This window comes from Procambarus clarkii, chromosome 43 (genome assembly GCF_040958095.1).
Source record: "Procambarus clarkii isolate CNS0578487 chromosome 43, FALCON_Pclarkii_2.0, whole genome shotgun sequence".
NCBI classification, from domain to species: Eukaryota; Metazoa; Arthropoda; class Malacostraca; order Decapoda; family Cambaridae; genus Procambarus; species Procambarus clarkii.
In genome coordinates this window covers 7,331,181-7,338,556 of record NC_091192.1, presented here as the reverse complement: position 1 = coordinate 7,338,556, position 7,376 = coordinate 7,331,181, and the positions used below count along the sequence as shown (strand labels likewise).

At 40.7% G+C, this 7,376-nt stretch overlaps 1 long non-coding RNA gene across 1 annotated transcript; it reads left to right on the top strand.

Annotated features, from left to right (window-relative positions):
* Positions 1 to 1,771: 1,771 nt before the first annotated feature.
* Positions 1,772 to 6,398, top strand: LOC138349992 (uncharacterized). Its single transcript, XR_011221960.1, has 2 exons — positions 1,772 to 3,655; positions 3,688 to 6,398. It is a non-coding gene; the product is annotated as an uncharacterized lncRNA (long non-coding RNA).
* The last annotated feature ends 978 nt before the right edge of the window (positions 6,399 to 7,376 follow it).

The following is a 7,376-nucleotide window of genomic DNA, read 5'->3' as shown; positions in this document are numbered from 1 at the left end:
GCTAGCAGTGTATTAGTATATTAACTAATGTTTCATAAGACACTGCAGCTAACATTGTCTAGAGTTCCCTTGCTCTTTAAGTATGGTGACTCTACTGTAAACTCCTGTTCATTCCTGTACTGTTTAGCGTAGGGGTTTACAACACTTGGGATTATATTTTGTATCCGCTAGTTCTGTTATTAATACAGTACTATAAAAGATAAATGAGACATATTCAATCATATAATCTCATTGTGCATAATCCACTACACTATAATTGACATATTTGTTATATACTTGATTCTTCAGTTTCTCAGTTTATTTATTTATTTACTTGTTTATTTTCAAGGAGATACTTTGGGTTTGTGAGTACATAACATTTGTGTTTTTACATTCTTGCAAAGGCACTAACACGCATGGCGTCTCAGGCAGGTCCTTAACCTAACAGATCACGTAAGATGAATAGGTACATAGGAATCCTGGTCGACGACCGGGCCGCGGGGACGCTAAGCCCCGGAAGCACCTCAACGTAACATTGTAGCAAAATTTGATTTCAACTTACAACTAAAATATAACTTAAGAGGTGAAGATGCATGTCTTAAGTATTAAGATTGGGGAAGTGGGTAGTGCGAGATCCAGCGGGAGTTTTAAACACAAGGTAGGAAACTATGAGAATGAAATTAGGTACTTTTAATTTTTACTTTTGAATAAGACATATGTTGGACAATTATTTAATTCATTACCATAGACTGGGTCCTTTTATTTGCATGGAGTGTTTGCATAAATTTAGTTTGACTCTGGGATATCAGAAATATTTATTTCTCGTGTGGTGCTCAAGGGTTCTGTTACACTTATCAAGGAAAAGATTAGCATTTAGGAACAAAGTTTTGTACATGTAAAGAGCACATGAGAACGCATGTAGTGAGTGTATGTTTAGCATGTTAAGGGACTTTAACAGAGGGGCTGTGTGTTGTCTGAAGACAGTTTTTTTATAGTTTTTATAGCAGATATTTGCTGAGTGATGATGGGCTTGAGGTAATTTGCAGTGGTTGACCCCCATGCACAGATACCCTATGTAACATTGATTTGATTGTTGCCACCGGAGGCGGCTAGTTTATTATGCACCCCATACTCATCCTGTGAGGGGAAGCGCAAAAGCATTACAGAGATAGGAATAGATTACCGCATAGTATAATAAGAAGAGAGCAGAGTGGGGGAACATAATATCTGATTTTAGAGAGTATACCGACCGTTTTTGAGACTTTTTTGGCAGTATTGTATATGGGTGCTGAAGTTCCGTCTCTTGTCTATATATAGGCCAAGGAACGTTCCACCATTTTTATTGATAATGTTAACATTGTCTATCTGAAGTTGAATTGGTTAGATTTGCTTCCAAAGTATTTTCTATGATTAGTGTGAGGTTTGTTGGTTGACATCCATGAGTGAACTTTTTTTAATTCATTATTTACAATATTTAGTTTGTGTGGGTTGGGGTTTGATGTAGATGTTGGGGCTGTGTAGATTATATCAAGCAGACCAATACTGGCATCTTTGGTACTCTTTTTGGGAACAGAAGTCGAACTGGCAGGGACTTAATATGTTGTGTTTTATAAGGTAGGAATAGAGCTGTTTGTATATAATTTTTTCAAATATTTTTGATAGTATCGGTTAATTTGAAATTGGAGACACACTGCTTGCTACAAGCTTAACCTGTGCATTTGTCGACTACAACTATAATTTGTTTTATTCTTGTAAATACTGGATTTGGTAATTTGCATAATTATCTTCGCAGATTGTCGACGCCGAACCAAAGCTTAGTGTAGACGACGGACTCGGAACGCCTTTAGGATGTATGGGACCACTGATGCTGCCGCGACTGTGGGGGTGGGGAGTGGTGGCCAGGTGGTGGTACAGCTGTTCTCGTCGACAGATGATAAAAGCTGGCCACCTGTGTAGGTAAAGCCATACCCCAGTTGAGCGTCGGGCGGGCAGTTGTTAAAGCTGCATATGGGGCCCACTGCGCCACGCTCATTATGCTTCGTGTGGGCACTTTCTGGAAGTTTTCTTAGTTTAAGCTTTTAATAATATTTATGGCTTATGGGAATAATGTGTGGACATTTTTTTGAGCACTAGTTTCATTGTCTGTAAAATGTATATGGTTGGGGGATGTGAATATTTGTAGACCTTGTATCAGAGCCTTCCAGACGTGGCTGACCTTCTCCAGGTACAAATATATTTAGATCAGTTCTGGTAATCCAGGTTAACGTTGTCAGGTTAGCTTTATGAGGAGACCCCCAAAGCAAGCTATCTTGTTTTGTTACCTTGTGGTCCTTGTGATAATTATAATAATGATTTTGTATATTGTATTTTCAATTCATCCCTTTATTAAAATTTTAAGTACTAAAATTAATTGTGCACTATACTACCGGTTTACGAAGATTATGAAATTGGAAAATATACAGAAGGAGGGGGGGGGGGACAGGGAATTGCTTTTCGGTCTTAAGAGTTCAGCTTTGTTTTCAGAAAATTTCGTTAAATGTTATTTAAGACTTAACAATAATATTTTTAACGTACTCATAACCTAAGAGTGATGTAATAGATATGATGGTCCGTCCATAACCCATCCTGAAGGTGGTGGTGGTGTTGAACATGGATCAAGGTACATAGTGTTCAGGAACTTGCCTGAACACAAGTGTTCATATGTGCTTATCCATATGAACACTTGCCCCAGTGTTCATATAGGTAAGGTATTTGTGATGAACAACTTGCACAAAGAAATACATCAGTTTATTGAAGCAAATTAGTTTAGAGGAACAAATCCTCTGAACCGACTTAGTTTAGATCCATAAGAGCCGTATTTACAAGCAGAGCAAACATTTAACATTAGTAGATCTACTGCATAGCTTAAGTCAGTAGCCAAAGGTTATCTTGAGATGATTTCGAGGCTTTTTTTTTAGTGTCCCCGCGGCCCGGTCCTCGACCAGGCCTCCACCCCCAGGGAAGCAGCCCGTGACAGCTGACTAACACCCAGGTACCTATTTACTGCTAGGTAACAGGGGCATAGGGTGAAAGAAACTGACCATTGTTTCTCGCCGGCGCCCGGGATCGAACCCGCGCCACAGAATCACGAGTCCTGCGCGCTATCCACCAGGCTACGAGGCACTACGAGGTGAGGTAACACCAAACTGCCCAGATTCCTCTATTTTTGTTTTATCTGTGAATATGACTGGAATAAATCTGAACTGGTATCATCCAATCTTCAGCATAAATTATAAAATGTTCAAATAAAATAACAACGGTCAGTGCTTGTGCATCAAGCTAGATGGTAGAAACTACACAATTTTTGTCATCAGAATATAGAGAGTTCAACATGTGCTCTCCCAACCAAGGAACGTGTATTGCTTCAACATGTAGACAGTCTGGTAAGTGTTCATCAGCCACTATCGTCACAAGTGTGCGCATTCATCGGCCATTATCGTCACAGGTGTGCGCATTCATCGGCCATTATCGTCACAGGTGTGCGCATTCATCAGCCATTATCGTCACAGGTGTGCGCATTCATCAGCCATTATCGTCACAGGTGTGCGCATTCATCGGCCACTATCGTCACAGGTGTGCGCATTCATCAGCCATTATCGTCACAGGTGTGCGCATTCATCAGCCATTATCGTCACGGGTGTGCTCATTCATCGGCCACTATCGTCACAGGTGTGCGCATTCATCAGCCATTATCGTCACAGGTGTGCGCATTCATCGGCCACTATCGTCACAGGTGTGCGCATTCATCGGCCACTATCGTCACAGGTGTGCGCATTCATCGGCCACTATCGTCACAGGTGTGCGCATTCATCGGCCACTATCGTCACAGGTGTGCGCATTCATCAGCCATTATCGTCACAGGTGTGCGCATTCATCGGCCACTATCGTCACAGGTGTGCGCATTCATCAGCCATTATCGTCACAGGTGTGCGCATTCATCAGCCATTATCGTCACAGGTGTGCGCAGGTTAACACGAAAATATTTTACTGCAACACGACCATTTCATGCACTCATAATGTGCCTCTTATTTCAGCCCGTCCTCTACAGTTAACACCATTGTCAGAAAATAATTTACTAAATTGCCAGTACCCAACCCAACCGATGGACCCACGCAAAGATAACATACCGTGTTTGTGAGCCAATATTATTTATAGGAAATCATATTTTGTCCGTTCAGGATTTTGTAGTGAAAATGTGATGTACTATGTAACTATGAACAGGTTGCTTGTTCACAACCTGTTCATAGTTACAGCTATTTTGCATTTTGGTCTTGTAAGGAGTTAAGACCATCAGCACATACATCCATATGCAGATTTAGAACCAATCCTAATATTTTCAGTGTGAATTATTATGTATCTCTCCCTCTTACTCTAGAGAATACGGGTTTAGACAATTTTAAATGTTCCCTTTAATTCAGATGTTATATTAAATGAACTTGGGGAGAGAAAGATCTCATCACGTTATACAGCTAGGTCAGTAACTTCTCCAGATTTAAATGGGGCTGTTCTTGTAGAATAATATTCTACCCTAGACAGCACTATAGTCTTAAAGTATCATCATTGGTTGTTCACTTCTTGTTTGCAAGGTTCTTGTTATCCAGCCTATCATTCTTTTGCAATTTGTGACAGCTACTTTATTGTTCCTTAAAAGTAAAAGTCTTATGATATTATTACTCCCAAATTGCTTATATTGCTTTTTCTATCAATAGTGTAAATTGACTGCATATTTCCTATATAACTTTCCTATTATGAGAATAGATTCAAAGAAGCAAACGACAACATGAAAAACAAATGGAGAGCCATCTTTTTTTTTTTTGAGATATATACAAGAGTTGTTACATTCTAGTACACTAGTACTAGTCACTAGTACGCGCAGCGTTTCGGGCAAGTCCTTAATCCAATGGTCCCTGGAATACGATCCCCTGCCGCGAAGAATCGTTTTTTCATCCAAGTACACATTTTACTGTTGCGTTAAACAGAGGCTACAGTTAAGGAATTGCGCCCAGTAAATCCTCCCCGGCCAGGATACGAACCCATGACATAGCGCTCGCGGAACGCCAGGCGAGTGTCTTACCACTACACCACGGAGACTGCAACACGACCATTTCATGCACTCATAATGTGCCTCTTATTTCAGCCCGTCCTCTACAGTTAACACATCTCTAACATCCTACGATCTAAACAACATTCACATAACCAGATAAAACTCTACAAGGATGGTTATACACCGGCAACATATTTAGAAACGGCAACTGAATTTAATAGCTTATTTTCATCGGTTGGTGCTAACTTAACCAGAAAAATCCCACAGACTCAGACACATGTTAACACACATCTTTCAGGCAGCTATGCAAACTCTTCTCCTTTCACCAGTCAGCCCTACAGATGTTGTGTTCATCATTTACTCACTAAAAACCGAAGTTGGGAATATTAGTGAAATGCCATCTATGGAATACAAAAGTGCCTCCCATGCCCTTGCGCCATCCATAGCTCTGCTGTTCAACAAATCTCTATGGTCATACCTTCCCAGATATCCTTAAAAAACACGAGTAACGCCAGTTCATAAAGGAGGCAAACCGGCAGACATAAATAATTGCAGACCAATATCAAATCTACCTATATTATCAAAAATATTTGATAAATTATTTACAAACAGCTCTACTCCCACCTCGTAAAATTCAACATACTAAGTATGTTGAATTTTCTCTGTCAGTTTGACTTCCACGCCCAAAAGAGAACCAAAGATGTAATTATTAGTCTGCTTGATATAATCTCAGCCCTTGACAAAAAAAAGTTTCCATATGCAGGCGATGAGTCACAATAACGTGGCTGAAGTATGTTGACCAGACCACACACTAGAAGTTGAAGGAACGACGACGTTTCGGTCCGTCCTGGACTATTCTCAAGTCGATTGTGGTGATGACAGGTAGGGACAGGCAATAAATAGGCAAGAGAGAGCTGAGGAGGAAAGTAAGGTGTAGGGGATAGTAGTAATAATGAGAACTGCAGAAGGCCTATTGGCCCATACGAGGCAGCTCCTATTATTACTACCGAAGGAGATAGTAATAGGAATAAGAAGAGGATAGCAAGGGAGCGTAGGAGAAGACAATGCACAGAAAAAGGAAGAAGAGAGAAAGAAAAGGAAAGAGAAAAAGAAAGATAAATGGAAGGGGTAAGCTTATGTTAAGTCACGTTTGTTAGAAAGATTAGAGCATTTGAGTATATACTGTGAAAGGGAAGAGTCCACAGCAACAAAGCCAGGACTCAAGTTCATGTTGGGTACATTGTGTATAAGAGCCGATTCTACAAGACGGCGTCTGTGTAGAGTAGAGGCAGGAAAGATTATTTTGGAGGAAAACCAGTCAATGGGATGATTAGAATCCCTCACATGGCAGAAGAGAGCATTGTTAGTGTCTGCAGACTTAACACTTCTCTTGTGTTCTTTAAGTCTGTCATTCAGTGTACGGCCAGTTTCGCCAAAGTATTGGAGAGGACAAGATGAACAGGAAATAGAGTAGACACCAGCAGCATTAGAAGCAGGAGGAGCAGTGTGAACTAGATTGTTACGAAGTGTGTTAGTTTGTGGAAAGGCGAGTTTAATGTCAAGAGGACGAAAGGTATTGGTAAAAGTTTTGAGTTCAGATATGAAGGGAAGGCATGGTACAGTGCTACTAGTGTTGGAAGCAGGTTTAGGATGAAAGAAATTTCGTTTAGCTTGAGAGTAGGCACAGTTGATGAAATGCAAAGGATAACCAAGGCGAGAGAATGATTTGTAGATAAAGGCAATGTCAGAATCAAGAAACTGAGGGTCGCTGATGCGTAGAGCGCGGAGGAAGAGAGAGACGAGGACACTTTACTTAACAGAAGGAGGATGGTAGGAAAAGAAGTGAATGCACATGCCACTATGCATGGGTTTACGGTAGACAGAGAAAGAGAACCCAGACACAGAGCTGTGAACATGAACATCAAGATTAGGAATTAAGGAGGGAATTAGATTCCCACTCAACTTTGAAATGGATAGAAGGAGCCAGATTGTTAAGAGAGGCGAGGAAAGGCTGGAAAAGATTAAGGTCATGAGGCCATAAAGCAGAAATGTCATCAACATAGCGAAGCCAGACAGAGGGACGAGAAGCCTAAGAAACGTCGTCGTCCCTTCAACTTCTAGTGTGTGGTCTGGTCAACAAAAGAGTTTCCGATTGGACTCTTCATTGACCTCAGAAAGGACTATGATACTGTTAACTATAACTACCTCTTACTTAAACTCCACCATTATGGAATCTGAGGCCTTGCCCTGGACTATATTCGATCCTATCTTAGTGACAGACACCAATATGTAGCCATCAATTATATAACCTCTC